Source organism: Ovis aries, chromosome 17, assembly GCF_016772045.2.
Source record: "Ovis aries strain OAR_USU_Benz2616 breed Rambouillet chromosome 17, ARS-UI_Ramb_v3.0, whole genome shotgun sequence".
In the NCBI taxonomy this organism is placed as follows: Eukaryota; Metazoa; Chordata; class Mammalia; order Artiodactyla; family Bovidae; genus Ovis; species Ovis aries.
In genome coordinates, this window is record NC_056070.1 from 3359385 (window position 1) to 3375294 (window position 15910).

Consider the following 15910-nt stretch of genomic DNA (forward strand, 5'->3'; position numbering starts at 1 on the left):
AACCCCTTTCCCCACTGCAGAATGGCACAGGATCCCAGGGTCTACCCCACGTTTCTTCAGAACTCTCTCAGATTCCCTCTGCAGCATTACTATGCCAGCTCTTTTCTGGTTAGATAAACTAAATAGTCATATACATGTGGTTGTACATGGTTGTATAGTAGAGGAGAAGACTGAGAATTGATAGCTGATTTATACATTGTCACTTCTTCCTGAAATACTCTGAAATTCTCTCTTAGAGACATTAACTCATTTACTCACTGGTTCCTTTGTGCTTTCATTTTGAGGCTTCCTATATCAGATATACTATTTGATAAGCTTACATAGGCTCCAGTTTTCCTGAAGACAAGAGATTTTCCACTCCATAACCAGGACTCATGCATTAGAAATAGAGTTCTTGGACTTACTGTGTTTAGCTGGGAAGGAAAATGTTTTGGAGAGGTGGTGTGGCGATGTCCTAGTTGTTTTCTCTTGTGTGTTTATCTTCCTGTTCTGTTTCTGGTTTTCTAAGTGTGTTGTTGGTTCAAAGGACATTTTTGTAGAATGTGTCTCAACACCAGGAGAGAGCAATTGACTTGAGCCTTCACTTCCCTTATTCTTAGTTAGTGGTTTCCTTTGATGTGGGTACAAGGCAGACCACACTTTTTTGAGCTTTAAAAGGAGGGAACACAACAAACTTACTTATTAATAGCCTTTTTCATGTATTTTTAATCCCATTTTATGAACTATTGGTCAATTTTTTTTCTACATTGTCCGAAGTAATCTTTTTAATAATGTAAAAAGAACAATTTTTAGTTTTTGTGTTGATTCTATTTATTTAGTGATTTTACTCTGCAACAAGCATTACTTATAATTCAGATTATTTTAAGGTGGCAGATTTCAAGCATTTGTGTGAGTCTTTTATTATTGCCCAAGTATCTCTTTTGCTAGGGCTACCTATTGTTACATTTCTGTGATTTCTCTCTTTGTATGCTAATGATACAAGAAAAAGTCAAAAGTTCTGAAAAGAAAGACAGAAAATGGAAGCAAGTCCATCGTTTCCACAGATATTGTTTCAATGCCTACTATGGACCAAGCACAGTTCTCAGTGTTTGGAATACATCAGTAAACAAGACAGACAAAAATTCCCGCTCAGTCTCATAGATCTGACAACAAAAGCTCACATTGCTTCACCTATTGTCTGTTCTGGGTTTAGTAGTGATGCACACAAAATCCAAATTTAACACTACGGAAGGACAAGTAATTAAAAGGGCAACCGAGAGAGTTAAACAGCCAAAAGCAGCCAGTTATGTTATGGTTTCCCAGGCTCTTCATGACCTGCCCTGCTTTCCCTGTGGCCTCAGCTCTAATAATTCTCCTTAGTCTTGGTGCTCATTCTTTACACCAGCTACCATTTTTTTCTCTTCCTCCTCCTCCTTCTTGCCCCTTCACCTCCTTTCTCTGAGCTCATGTGATTCCTTCTTGGGCGCATCACATGTCTTCCCTTCTGCCCAGAACACTGGACGGCTCTCTCTCTTCTGTTCCCACACACATCCTCACCCAGCTAATGGTCCAACTCATCCTTCAGAGCTCAAGTTATAGGTCCCCTTTCCATGGATGCATTTTCTGACGATCCCTTCCCCAAGCACATTACAACAGGCGCCCAGTTCATATTCTAGAACAGCTTCTCTTTCTATTATAATTACATGTTTTGGAATATTTGATTGTCTGTTCCCCACCGACACCGTCTGTTCTGTTACTGGCTCCCTTTCTGGTTACTAGCTCTGTTCTGGGATGTAGATGGTACAAAGTATGTGGTTGTCAAATAAGAAAGAAAGAATGAGATGGAATTGTTGCCACAAAAAAGTTTGTAGTCCAATTGAACTGACAATAATAGTCCTTATAATACGCAGGGATAACATTGGTGAGTGTCAGAGAAGGGAGGGGTTGGGCAGGTGAAAGGGGCCCAAAGGTACAAACTCAAATTTGTAAGATAAATAAACTCTGGGGATGTAATGTACAGCATGGTGACTGTAGTTAGCAATATTATATTGTGTATTTGACAGTTGCTAAGAGAGTAGATCATGAAAGTTATCATAAGAAAAAGTTTATTAATGTAAATATGTATGTGATGGTTGCTGATAATCATCTTCACAATGCATATATATATATATATATATATATACATCAAATCACTAATTTGTACATCTAAAGCTAATACAATAGTATATGATCAATTATATCTCAATAAATAAATGTAAAAAAAAGTACATTAATTTTTAAAGTTTAATACTGGGAACAAAATAGATAGTCCATACCACAGTACAGAAATCTATCGAAACATATGTGGAAATGTAGAAAGAAAAAAAACATGTAGAAGACCAGAGACTTAATAATTTTATCCCGAATGTCACATATTGAGAGTGCAGCCACACACAATAGGGTAGTGTTTGACCAAAAGAAGCTCAGCTATCTGGCGTCTTAGTTTTTAACAGATGCTAGTCCACAGTTACGTTATTTTATCTTCAGGCTTGTGTTAGGCAAGTTCTTCCTGTTGTGCATCAAACTGAACGCCCATTATCAGGCTAGAGTGAGAAAGCGTGGCTGTCACAGGAGTGGGGTTCTTGAGGCTTCTTGTGCAGCCTGCTTTCTGTACTCAGGCACACTGTGGAGAGAGTCAGATCAGTCTGGGGAACTACAAATAGCATTGACTTTTAAAGAAGGGAATGTGGTAATGTTAATAATTAGTGGTACATAAAATGACCTGATGGGCCTTCACCATCAGAACATCCTTGCCAGTAGAACAAAGCCGCGGAGGCCTGCTGACTCACTGCGCCCTGCAGGGCTCTGCTGCCCGTCAGGAGGGAAACGCCTGAAGGCTGTTCTCGCTGTTTTTCTATGGCCTGATCTGGATGTGTGCTAACAATTATCTCCCTTTCTCCTGCTTTTCCTGGGATTGTTGGCTACCCTCTGGTTTAGCATATTTTAAAAGATACGTTCAAATACAATCAAGGGTGACTCTCACCTGAACAATCTAGAGCAGGAATGATAGACAGAGGGATAAAGGAGGGACTCCTGCAACATGTGTCTGTGGAGCTGAGTGCTGACTGGCGTCTACTGGGCACGGGCTCTGTGGTGGAGACAGCTGGGGTGGGGTTCAGTCCTGCCTGCAGAGGCCAGGGCTCGGGGTCTGAGCTGTGCTGGCTTTGCAGGAGATGAGGAAGCGGTGCGTCTGAAGAGGGACGTGGTCGTGTCTATTATGGCAGCCTCGTGTTCCCTGCAAAAGCCAGGAAAGCGCTAGTGATGGAAAGTGGTTTTTAAACAGCTGCCCGGGCGGGAGAGCACTGACGCTCCAGCATCAGCTGGCCGCTGTCCAGTGAGGGTGCTTCTGCTGCTCTCCTATCCCCTCCTTTGTCCTTGATGCTCCTAGATGGTTCAGAAACTCACGTTAGCAAGATGAGGAAGAGGAGGAGAGTTAGGTGAGGAAAGAAAGAAGCTAACAACTTCTGACCTGTAGCACATGTCTTACCTAAACTTTTTTTTCCCCTTAAATTACAGCTGTTTATTTATCTTTAATTTTGGTGGAGTATAGTTGATAATCCCTGGTGGCTCAGATGGTAAAGAATTTGCCTGCAACGTGGGAGACCTCAGTTCAATCCCTGAGTCAGGAAGATCCCCTGAGAAGGGAATGACAACCCATTCCAGTATTCTTGCCTGGAGAATTCCATGGACGAGGGGCCTGGAGGGCTACAATCCATGGGACTGCAAAGAGTCGGACAGGACTGAGCAACTAAGACTGTCACTTTCACAGCTCAATCATGTTGTTTCGTCGCTGTCACGTCCGACTCTTTTGCGGCCCTATGGACTGTAGTTGGCCAGGCTCCTCTGTCTGTGGCATTTTCCAGTCAAGTGTACTGGAGCGTGTAGCCATTCCCTTCTCCAGGGGATTTCCTCGACCCAGGGATTGAACCCGTGTCTCCTGCATTGACAGGCAAATTCTTTACCACTGAGCCAATAGGAAAGCTACGTAGTTGATTTGCAGTGTTGTTAGTTTCGGGAGTCCAGCAAAGTAATGCCGTTACACATACATCCATTCTTTGTCAGATTCTTTTCCCCGCCTGAACTCAGCCTTAGAGTTTTGTATTAAACTGAGACTCTTCTGTGACTTAATGTAACAAAAAGAATTTTAATTGGTTGCTAGTGATTGACAAGTGGCAGGAGCTTCCTGAATTTTCACATAGGGTCAAGAGAAGAAAAGTGAGCCATACAAAATAAATTAAAATAGAAAAGAATAAAGGCACTCTATGGTTGAATACCTTTATTCTTTCCTGTTTTAATTTATTTTGTATGGCTCACTTTTCTTCTCTTGACCCTATGTGAAAATTGAATACCATGAATTGTGCTTTGCTATCATACCTGTTACATATATTTATGACAACACAAGATGATGCTGTCTAGGGTGGAGAGATGGGCTACATGATGATCCAGAGCTACACTAGGTGGGTGTGGTTTAATGAAGGAATTTTAAATCATGACAAAGTTTAAATATAGGAAATACACAAGATAAGGGTTTTGAGCATCAGTGTGTCATGATGATATTTAAGAAAAATTTCCCTGGAAGTAGTGTGTTGGTTGGATTAAAAGACTAGAAAATTTGAACAGGGAATATATATATTAATTAACAGAAAATATGTAATAATAATGTTACTATTATTATCCAGGGATAGCATAATAAAACTTGTACTGAGGAGATAGTAATAACAATAGAAAGGAATTAATCTGAGAATATTTTAAGAGGAAAATGATATAGAGATGATGATTAATTTGATATATTGATGAAAGAAGATAAGTCATGTACAATTCTTTAATTTTAACTGAATGATAGGTGATCCAACTGATGTCAAATTGACAAATACCCCAGAGGAAATGCCCCCTAGAAAGAGGTATAGAGCTTAATTCAGGTGAGAGGACATGGGGAGATACTACAGCAAAGTAACTCTTGAAGTCATGAAACATGAATATTTTGATGGAAATAGTATATAGCTGTGGTCTTCAAACTTTAGAACACATGAGAATTACCAGTAGGGATCTTTAGAAATTCAATTCCAGCATCCTTTCCCACTTCTGTAATATTTCTTGTTTGCTGTTTTTCAGGCACTGAGTGATGTCTCTGCAAGCCCATGGACTGTAGCATTCTAGGCTTCCCTGTCCCTCACTATCTCTCTGAGCTTACTCTGATTCATGTCCATTGAGTTGGTGATACTATGTAACCGTCTAATCCTCTGCCACCCTCTTCTCCTTTTGCCTTCAGTCTTTTCCAGTGTCTCAGACTTTTCCAATGAGCCAGGTCTTTGCATCAGGTGGCCAAAGTATTGGAGCTTCAGCTTCAGCATCAATCCTTCAGTGAATATTCAGGGTTGATTTCCTTTAAGATTGACTGGTTTGGTCTCTTTGCTGTCCAAGCTTTCTTTGCAAGGAGCAAGAGTCTTTCAATTTTAATAATCTTTCTAGACATCAGGATATCTAGGTAAGAGCCTGAAAAAAAATTTTTTTAAACAAGTAATCTAGATGATTTTGATGCAGGTGGCCCAGGACACCCTTTGAAATCTCTCAGAGACTATAAGAAGAGCCTAGTACGAAGCCAGAGAAATGCTTTGAACTCTAAGCAGTAGGAAGGACTGTGGATCAAATTCACAAAATTGTTAGGAAAGGCAAAAATAAGATTATAGCATAACCAGAGCTAGGGGCTCTGGTCCAAGAGCAAGGGGCTGGCATAGATAAGATAGACTGTAAAAGGCAAGGGGCGTGAGGGTGGAGGCAACATATAGGCACCTATCTTTTACTCACATCCTGCCTGTATCTTTTGGTTTCAGTTGTGTTTCTTATAAACAACATATCATTGAGTAATTTCTCTCTTTTGACTAGAGCATTTTGTCCATTTTGAAGTCTTTCCCAGTCCAAATCTGCTGTTAGTAATGAGTCTAACTCATATTAACATATTTCCTCGTGTTGTGTGATTTTCTATTGTGGGCTTGAATCTTTATCTGAGAGAATTCTTTTAATCCCAGGGATGAAGTTGGGTTCCTCTGAAGAGTATTTGTGTTTCCCTTGCCTAAGCACCCTCAGTTCAGTTCAGTTCAGTCACTCAGTCATGTCCGACTCTTTGTTACCCCATGAACCGCAGCACGCCAGGCATCCCTGTCCATCACCAACTCCTGGAGCCTACCCAAACCCATGTCCATTGAGTCGGTGATGCCATCCAACCATCTCATCTTTTGTTGTCCCCTTCTCCCTCTGCCCTCAATCTTTCCCAGCATTAGGGTCTTTTCAAATGAGTCAGTTCTTCATATCAGGTGGCCAAAGTATTGGAGTTTCAGCTTCAACATCAGTCCTTCCTTCCAATAAACACCCAGGACTGATCTCCTTTAGGATGGACTGGTTGGATCTCCTTGCAGTCCAAGGGACTCTCAAGAGTCTTCTTCAACACCACAGTTCAAAAGCATCAATTCTTTGGTGCTCAGCTATCTTTATAGTCCAACTCTCACATCCATGCATGACTACTGGAAGAACCATAGCCTTGACTAGACAGACCTTTGCTGGCAAAATAATGTGTCTGCTTTTTAATATACTGTCTAGGTTGGTCATAACTTTCCTTCCAAGGAGTAAGCGTCTTTTAATTTCATGGCTGCAGTCACCATCTGCAGTGATTTTGGAGCCCCCCAAAATAAAGCCAGCCACTGTTTCCACTGTTTCCCCATCTATTTGCTGTGAAGTGATGGGACTGGATGCCATGATCTTTGTTTTCTGAATGTTGAGTTTTAAGCCAACTTTTTCACTCTCCACTTTCACTTTCAAGAGGCTCTTTAGTTCTGCTTCATTTTCTTCCATAAGGATGGTATCATTTGCATATCTGAGGTTATTGATATTTCTCCCGGCAATCTTGATTCCAGCTTGTGCTTCCTCCAGCCCAGCGTTTCTCATGATGTACTCTGCATAGAAGTTAAATAAGCAAGGTGACAATATATAGCCTTGACATACTCCTTTTCCTATTTGGAACCAGTCTGTTGTTCCATGTCCAGTTTGAACTGTTGCTTCCTGACCAGCATACAGGTTTCTCAAGAGGCTAAGCACCCTAGGGAAGGAAAAATCTATATTGTTTTCAACTAAATTCTTGACTTGAAATTTTTCATATCATCCTTTATTGTTAATTCAGGCTAAAAACTACTACTACTTATGTTTATGAATTCTCAAAGGACATTTTTACTCCTCTGTTTAGAACACCAGGTTTCAAGTCGCTAATTTTCACTTGGCAGGCAGGGATTTATTTCTAGCTTCCTCTTACATTGAAAGCTTTGTGGATCTAATTTTATTGGAGGAACTCCTGTGGAACACTCCCTCTCAACACTGCCCTCATCCCCAAAGGGCCTGGTCTTGTCTTCTGCCTCCTGAGTTCCACGAAGTCATTAAAATAAAAATTCAAGGACACTGGGATTTGGCAAATACTCTGAAGGTCAAAGCTGAATTCATGCTGTATGCACTCTAGGTGCATCACTTAATATTTTACTGCCAATTTTTTGTTGTATTTAAAAGAATATATTTGATATATTTTTATATTTCTAGCAGCACTTGCTTTCAGGGAGGAGGTAGTCAGTGTATTTAGTATCAAAACAGTGTTCCCTTTAGTAATTCTTTTAGTGATGATTTGTAAGAGGTAAACTGTCTATCTGTCCTGGCCTTATTTTATGCTTGTGATAATTAATTTTATGTGTCAACTTGACTAGGCTATGGTGCCTAGTTTTTTATCAAACACCAGTCTAGATATTGCTGTGAAGGAGTTTTTAAGATGTGATTCACATTTAACTAAGTAATATTTGGGTAAAGCAAAAAATGTTCCATAATATGAGTGGGCCTCATCTTATCAGTTGAAGGCCTTCAAAGAGAAGACTGATATACCCCCAGGAAGAAGGAATTTTACCTTTAGGCTGCATTCCGACTCTAGACTGTGACATCGACTCCTGCAAGAATTTCTAACCTGCTGGCCAGCCCTGAATTCCAGATTTGCCAGCCCCCACATGAGCTAGTTCCTTAAATCTCTAGTCTCTCCACGTCTATTCCTTCTTCCCCTCATTCCCTACCGTCTCTCCCGCATCGCTGTCTCTCTATCATTTCCACGGTTTGGTTTTGTTTCTCTGAAGAATTCTGGCTGATCCAGTATCCATACTTTAAAATAGCTTATCTGAGTAGAAAATTTTGAATAGGCAATTGTTTTCTTCCATAAATTTCACAATATTGCTTTATCCTTTGACCTCTGTCATTGCCATTGAGAAGTCAAAGAATTATTCCATTATGGATTCTCAGTCTTTCTTCTCTTGTTGCTGCTGTAAGATTTTATCTTTGTCTCTCCTTATTTAAAAATGTCACGTATGTATGTAATTATCAGTGTCTCCTTTTCCCATGTATGAGAATGCATTCCCTTCATAAGTGCCCATCAGTTGCACTGACCTTGCAGTGTGCCCTGGGGTGGTGAGTACTATCCTCACTGTGACTTCTCAAAGGCTATCTAAGTGCCTGCTGGCCTTGCCCTTGAAGTTTTGAACACCAGCCATGAGTCACTCTCTCAGGCATTTGGACATCAGCTGCAAGGAGCTGCCCTGGGCACTGGGTACCATCCGAGCAGCACCACCCCAGAGCCCTTCCTCTCCCTTGAGGCAGAGCTAGTACCACTGCCTCTGCCTCTCTGTCCTTGCAGCCCCGGAGAAATCCACTGCTCCATGTAGCGCTGCTCATTCTCCACTTCTTACGGGTTTAGCTTCTCATACATGTGTGGTCAGGCTTGCCTGGTGGCTCAGATGGTAAACAATCTGCCTGCCGTGCAAGAGACCTAGGTTCGATCCCTGGATGGGGAAGATCCCCTGGAGAAGGGAATGGCAACCCACTCCAGTATTCTTGCCTGGAGAATTCCATGGACAGAGGAGCCTGGTGGGCTATAGTCTGTGGGGTTGCAAACAGTCGGACATGACTGAACGACTTACACTTTCACTTCACACAGGTGTCTTTGGTTCTTTTCATCGTATCGTCTCTAACATTCTCAGTGTGGTTTCTGTTTCCCTGATTGGTTCCTGACTGACACAAGTACCCGTCATATATTTAAATACACAACAGAAGATATGAAGATAAGCAGGCACACCTACTAATACATGACCCAGTGGCCGTCAGGGCTTTCTGTCACACTCTTTGTCCTGAACATCTAGACAAGTGTATTTATCAGTTGTGTTGCCTTTTGAGTGGTTGTTCTTAATGAAGTATCATGCTTTTGTTTAATAAAAGTTTTTGAAAAATCTTAGAAATCCTAAAATTTGGGGATTTTTGAAATAGTTAATACAAGAATTGGACATTTTCAGAGAGTAACTAATTGTGTCTGAGATTGCTGGGTGATTATCATCATCCTAATTTATAGATGAAGAGGATAAATCCATGATAGATTTAGGTGACTAATCTGTGGGCATTCACGGAAGTCAGTGCAATTTGTGATAGTATGGAGACAGTACTTGGCACTTGGTATTGTTGAAAAGATTTCCTGATATGTAAAACTGACCATCCCATCATTGCAGAGGCATTTCAAGTAGATTAATACTTATATATTTTATATATATAATATATATAATTATGTATATATGTACACAATACAAGTATGTGTAAGTATGTATAGACATGTATGTATCTATGTATATACACATATATAAGTGTATGCGTATATGTGAATGTAAACTATCTTAATGCAGACACTCTAGAACAAAGGCCATACTTCTGAGATGTCTGTGAAATGACACCTGAAGTAGTAAGATAATGGGCATCTTCTTTTAAAAACCTTTTGAAAAACTAAAACTAGGAATATTTACCTTGTATGGTCAGGCTCTTATACAGTGTTATTTGTTTTAAAAGGCTTGAAATATGTTTTCTCAACAAAGCCCTTCCCTTGGGGAAGTGGGTCTCCTGCCACTGCCCATCAGTGAGTTCATGTCTGTGAATGACTGCTGTATGTGAGGTGCCTGCCTGCCAATGCGGCAGGTGTAAGAGATGTGAGTTTGATATCAATCGGGAAGACCCCCTGGAGTAGTAGATAGCAGCCCACTCCAGTTGCGTTTCTTCCCTGAGAATCCCATAGGCAGGTCACAGGGTGCAAAGCATTGGACATGACTGAAGCGACGTAGCAGGCATGCGAGCCAAGCCCTCGTCATAAGAGCTAACACCGTGCAGTGCCTTAGCTGCACGGCATTTAGCACTGGCATTCAGCTGTTGATCAGTGAGTGTGTATTTCTTAAGTGTGAAGGTTCTTGACAAAGTTATATTTGTACAGCTGTCTGTATTTGCCGCAGTGTCTCCTTTTCTCTTTTCCTTTCCTTCACATGTGTTGATCTGTAATATAACAAATGAGATGGACATTTACCAGTGAAATTTTGTTAGAAAACTAGAGAATTAATCTTGCTGCATGGAATACCATTCTGTGTGGCATGAAGCATAGACTAATAAAAACCACAGACAACTGATATGTTCTTTTTGGTCCCCATTGTCAAACCTTTGAGACTACCAAATCTCATTAGCAAATTATCTTGATTTAAAACACCAGTTTCAGAATTTGGAGATGAGGCCCACTGAACACTAGATTACTCTCGCCAGAGATAATGCTTTCAACTAAGAGAGTGAATATAGTACAGATATTTATTTTATTACATTTCCCGATTTACCATATGTTGTTGGGACACATTTTGCTAGTAATTTGGGCATTGGTAACATTATTTCTGTTTGTATCCGGGAATCACATGTTCAAACACTTTTATATAGGTAATTTCTACAGATCATTTTTATCTGCACCTCAAGGATTCATTTAATTGAATACAGCTCTCCTAAATGTCTTCATTTGCTAGTTCTGATGTTTCCATTCTTATACATCCTTGAAGCATTTTACAGAATAAGAATCCTATTTTTGAAAAGACTTTTGCACAGTTATTTTAAAATGCATGTTTTAATGACCAATGTAAAGTTTCATTATGGTATGCAAGTATACAAGCTCTAAAGAGAGGTAGAATAATGTTTTGTAATAAACATATATTTTTATGAGTATCTTATATATATACACACATATAAAATGTCTACTTACAAACTTTAATTGCCTTAGCTTGGGATCAGTCAGTATTAGTCACTCAGTTGTGTCTGACTCTTTGTGACTCCAGGGAAGGTAGCCCACCAGGCTCCTCCATCCATGGAATTTCCCGGGCAAGAATCCTGGAGTGGGTTGCCATTTCCTCCAGGGGACCTTCCTGACCCAGGCATCAAACCTGGTCTCCTGCATTGCAGGCAGATTCTTTACTGTCTGAGCAGCCAGAGAAGCCCTAGCTTGGGCTACTGTAACAAAACACCACAGACTGGCTGGCTGTTTTAAACAACAGACGTTAATTTCTCACAGTTCTAGAGACTGGGAGTCTGAGACCAAGTTCCTGGCTGGTTTAGCTCCTGTTGAGGGCTCTTGTGTTCTCACACAATGGAGAGAGAGAGAGCTCTCTGGCATCTTCTCCTGTAAGGACACTAATCCTGCAGGATCAGGAATCCACCCTGATGACCTCATTTAACCTTAATTATTTCTTTGCTCCAAATATGGCTATGCTGGGGGTCAGACCTTCAACATATTGAAGATGGATGTGATTCAGTCCATAGCACATATGCTCTTAAAAACTATAGTAACGTAAGAAGTATAAAGTGAGTTGCCCTGTAATCTCAACCCATATAGATGGGCTCTCTATATAGTTGTTCACATCTTTCCATATTTTCCAGTGTGCATATTTCTTTGCATATGTGTGTGTGCATGCAAAGTATACATGCTAGTGTTTATGATTATAGTTTACATATTATTCTGTAATCTAACATTCTCATTTAACACTTCCTGAATTTTTTACAGTAGAAATACACTGTATATTTATACATTGTTTAAATGTTTGACTACTAATTTTTTTAAACATACTGAATTATATATAGATTCATTTTTGCAACTCATTTTTTATATAAAATATACATGTAATGGAGAAGGAAATGGAAACCCACTCCAGTATTCTTGCCTGGAAACTGCCATGGACAGAGGAGCCTGGTGGGCTACAGTTCATGGGGCATGAAAGAGCTGGACATGACCAAGCAACTAAGCAACACCAGTAGCATGTCAAACCTTCTTAAATGAAAACATGTATCTTTCCTTTATTAACTTTGGGTGCTATGGAATATTCTTACTATATTGTATTAATATACTACAATAGACTTAAACATTTATTATTTTCTTGAGGGATATTAAAGCCATTTGCAATATTGCAAAGGACTTCCTATTTCAGAGCCCTTATGTAAGTACAGGGTAGATTTCTAAGTTTTGAATAAGAACAATTTGCTGTTAGATAAATATTGCCAAAGTGTCTTTTGGAAAGCGTATGTTGATACCACATCCTTTGTTAATCTGGCAAAATATTACCTAAAAGTTTTAGCCAACATTAGAGGTGAAAATAGGAGGTAGTTGTTTTTAATTTTGTATTTCTGTTATTTTTAATGAGTTTGAGCATTATCATATTTACTTATGCTTTATTCTTTCTTATAAGAATTATCTGCCCTTATTCACCTTAACTTTTGGTTTATTTGTGTCTTTTCATCTTAGTTATAGATCTCTGCATTATTATGTATATTAAATTGTTTTTAATGTATTTTCAAAATGTTGTCTTTTGATTTTGAAACCACAAGTAAGTAATGAATAAGTGAAATAATGAATAAGTGAATGAATGATAAGAAAGACAAATACCGTTAATTAAAGTGTAAGGTAATTACATTACCATGTGTAAAGCAGATAGCTAATGCGAAGCAGCTGTGTAGCGCAGGGAGCTCAGCCTGGTGCTCCATGACGGCCTAGAGTGGTGGGATAGGGGTGCATGGCAGGGAGGCTCAAGAGGGAAGGGATATATATTAATGTATAGTTATGACAGTTGTATGGCCGAAACCAATGCAGCATTGTCGAGAAAGTATCCTCCAATTAAAGAGAAGTTAAGTACCATGTGGCACGTGTGTTATGGGTACATGTACTCAGGCCACTGCGGGGTCCGGAGGAGCAGTCTCTGAAGCAGGGTGGGAGGTAGAAGAAGATCCCCTGTGCCAGGGGAACCTAGAGCTGTGGTTTAAAATACGAGTAGAAATCATTGCCAGAGAAAAAGAAGAAGTTATTCCAGGGAGGGGACGCAGCAATCCAAATAGAAAAGAACAAGATCTATTCTGGAAATTAGATAGAGTTCTCTGTGCCAAGAGCGAGGTCCTGAACAATGAGTGGTGAGACAGAGCCACAGAGATGGAAAAGTACTAATTGAGCAGCTTGGTTATCACAATAAGGCACTTAAACTTTCCCTGAAAACTGGGAGAAGCACTGATAAGTCAAGATTTGGATTTTAGGAAGACTATTCTAATACCAATATGAAAAATAATATGGAGGAGTCAGTCTGAAAGCAGGTAGACCAGCTTGTGGTCTACTTGAGGCAGGCATTAATCTTTTAATTGCCGTAATGGAAATGACACCATCTGTGTGGAAAATAAAAGCCTTTAAATGTCCAATAATTAAAACTGAGTTAATTCTAGGAGACTGTATATCCAGAGAATAGGGGATAATTGGGTTAGAGAGATTTTTCATTTTCTTCTGTAAACAGATTCTTTTGCATTATTTGAGTTTTAGTTTTTAATCAAGGATAGACTTTTTTAAGAAAGAAAGTTTGAAGCTAATTAATAACAGAAATATTGAGTGTTTTGGTGGACCAGCAAATCAGTATGAACCCCAATTTTAACGAGACTGCAAATGTGGGTGTGATGATGTCGGTTACATTACTATTTTATAAGGATTCCAGTAAAAAATGTTTCTGCTCTTCTTTGTTATAGTCAGATTGCATCTGGAACCATGTGTTCCCAGATCAATCGGGACAATGTTCAGGAGAAAGGAACTGCAGGCGAAATGACATACAGTCACGTTAGATAAGAGAATGGAGATGCTGTGCCTGGCACAGGTCTGAGGAGATATTTAGCTTTGGTTATTGATGATGTGTTTGCCAAGGAGAAATAAGACAAATTCACTAAATTTCTAATGAACGTCGGAACGAGGAATTGGAGTTATAACAGGGCAGATTTGATTTTAAAAAAGAAAGAAATTAAATGGGTGTCAGTTTCTTTTAATGCCTAGAAAACAAACATTTCTGATATTTTTGCCAGCTTCTCATAAACTGGCAAAATTGCAGTACAGTAGTCAGGCCTTCATGTAACTAATGCTTGAAGCCAACTGTGTTGTGATAGACTCCATATGGTTCAGCCACAATTATTTATATGTAAATACTAACATTTTATGTGTGTTTCTTTTTTTGTTAAATACAACTAACATTTTCATTTCTTAAACTGGTTATGCTCGACCTATTTTCGTGTTTCCACACGAACACACCAGTAGGTGGTATTGGCAATAATAAATGGTTGGTTTTCTCAGCATTACTGGATCTCTCCTCAACTTAACCATTTACACCTTCTCTGACAAGCACTCTGTGTATAAGCCTAAATTATCCTCATGCTTTTGTCAGGTCGGTTTATTTTTCTTCCTTGATTCTTGCCTCATTGCAGCAAAGATTTGGAACCGCAGTCTAAAGGGTTTAAAACAACAGACAAGTTATAGCTCAGTTCACCTCAAGCAGATGAATCTTTTGTTAGACAGACATTCCCAAGATATGGGAGCAGGCTGACCTCAAAGGAGTCTTCTTTTTCCCTGTTAGCTTCCCCTTTTTTAAACTTCATGTTTCCTCTTTTGGGTTATGTTTGTGCAAAATAGGGCTTGTACCCACTACCAGTCAATGAAAGGGAATGCAGATGGGCATATTCTCAAAGCCAGTTGACAATTGCAAGTTATATAACAGCAGGCTGTGTTGTTTATATCTTCCCATAATTCGGTCTATTGTTATAATCAGCTGTAGAATATTTGTGAACCCTTAGTGGGCCCTTAGTTGCCTAAGGTTACTTGGAAAAGCCCCTGTGCTAAGTTTGTATTCACTGTGTGTCTAGAGTGTATGTGCAGGAGTTGGAAATGTCTCTGTGGTTATTTTTGTAGCATATCTGTGAGCTCTCTTGGGTATGTCTGAGATGGGTTTTAGAGATAAGCTTGCATTCCTTGCAGCCAGGCAACCTCTCGTTGCTCATGCCTAACTTCCTACCTAACAGTTTTAATGTTTCTTGAGGTTTTCTTATGCACAGCCATTAATATTCTATTCTCTCACTAACAAAGAGAATGGAGTTCCCTGAAAAAGAGCTGCCCTCTGGTCTTGCTAAGGCAGATGCCCCAGAAGATAAGACTTCAACTTCATCTGTGGCTTTAAGGTCTGGTGCCTGGGCAGATGGTGATCACCCCACAATCTGGCATTAGCCTAGACTGTTCTGGGTTATGAGATGTCCTCTGCTTGTCCCTCATCCCGGGCTGCTGATATGATAGTAAGGCCTCATGAACGCAACAGTTTATGTTTTTTCCTGGTTAACTGATATATTTCCAAGATGACTTAAAGTTTAAGCTCTAGGAAATATTTCTTATGTGGTGGAATTTGGACCATCATTTTGCAAATATTCTCAAGTTCTTTGATTGAAAAGTGGATGTACTAGGGTTCTCCAGAGAAATGGAGCCAATAAGACATATATAAATATGAAGATGTGTATATATATGTGTGTGTGTGTGTGAGTATACATTTATTGAAGGAATTTACTGAAGGAATTGGGCCTCTGATTATGGAGATTAACAGATTAACAAGCCCCCAGATCTGCAGGTGAGTTGATAAACTCAAGACCCACTGAACCCACGGTGCAGCTCGAGGCCAAGGCTGGCAGTCTCAAGATCCAGGAAGAGCCA

The 15910-nt window shown here is 39.8% G+C and overlaps 1 protein-coding gene across 1 annotated transcript in view; it reads left to right on the forward strand.

The window, feature by feature from the left end:
* Window positions 1–15910, forward strand: part of DCHS2 (dachsous cadherin-related 2) — a 349005-nt gene that overhangs the window by 176153 nt on the left and 156942 nt on the right. The window lies entirely within an intron of this gene.